Consider the following 1,089-nt stretch of genomic DNA (forward strand, 5'->3'; position numbering starts at 1 on the left):
TTACTACTGAGGACCTTGAATGAGGATGGCTGGGCTATCAGATATTGACTGTTTCAAACTTAAGTTGAGATGAGCAGGTGCAGATGACACAGGCTGATTTGGGATTTTGAAAATGTGACACAACTGCAGGTATGGATTCTGTAAATAACTGAAACAAATGAAGTGGCTGCTCCGAATGACCAGGATAAATAAAACATTCACCCTTTTTTTGTATACTATGCTATAGCTCACTTACCATTTTCTATACTTCTATATGACTCTACTGTCAGTTCAGGTCAATATCATGTTGTTGCTTGACATGTACTGACATTATCCTGATGTATAATGTTTTTTTTCCCTGAAATTGACAAAATGTTAGACCTTCACATAAACTAATGTTATGCTGAAATTAAGAATTCATCAGTAATTTCACCACTGCATGACAGACAACACATAATGAACAATGAGCCTATGAAATATTATTGTTTAAGTGGTCAATTTGGACTTTTTTTTTGTCCTGCAGAAAAAATACAATCACACAACTTTTCCTCATGAGAAAAGGGTTTTATTTTTATGAACACATTTGCATTACATTACAATATCAAATACCACATTTCAGATGGTTTACAACTCTCATTTACTTCATTGTTTTGAGCTCATTTCAACTCTCAAACAAACATCTGCCTTTCAGAAAAGCAGACGTGACCTGAATGTGATGTTTCTAAAGGAGGCTCCAACTGATGGGGGCTTTCCCCGCCCCCGAAAAGCACGCGCACGCTATTGCTCACACTCACGTATTAAATTCTTGCATCCACGTTTACTCCCCTCTTCTCTGATCATTTCTCCTCCAAAACAGCCTTAACAAACATAAAACTAGAGCTTCGTCTCGTAAAGAAAGGTCAGGCCTGGTTAATACAGCCACACTGTCAAATATTAACTGGTCATATTGATTACAAAAAAAAAGGGGCAACGGGAAAAATAGGCTATATTTTGTTTACTTACGTGAATGGAGAGGTGGGGCGGGGCGTGTGGTGGTTTGGACCAATAGCATCGCTAGGAGGCGCTGACTGACCTAGACTACAACCAATGACTGAAGTGTACAGCTGGACA

Source organism: Toxotes jaculatrix, chromosome 23, assembly GCF_017976425.1.
Source record: "Toxotes jaculatrix isolate fToxJac2 chromosome 23, fToxJac2.pri, whole genome shotgun sequence".
Lineage (NCBI taxonomy): Eukaryota > Metazoa > Chordata > Actinopteri > Toxotidae > Toxotes > Toxotes jaculatrix.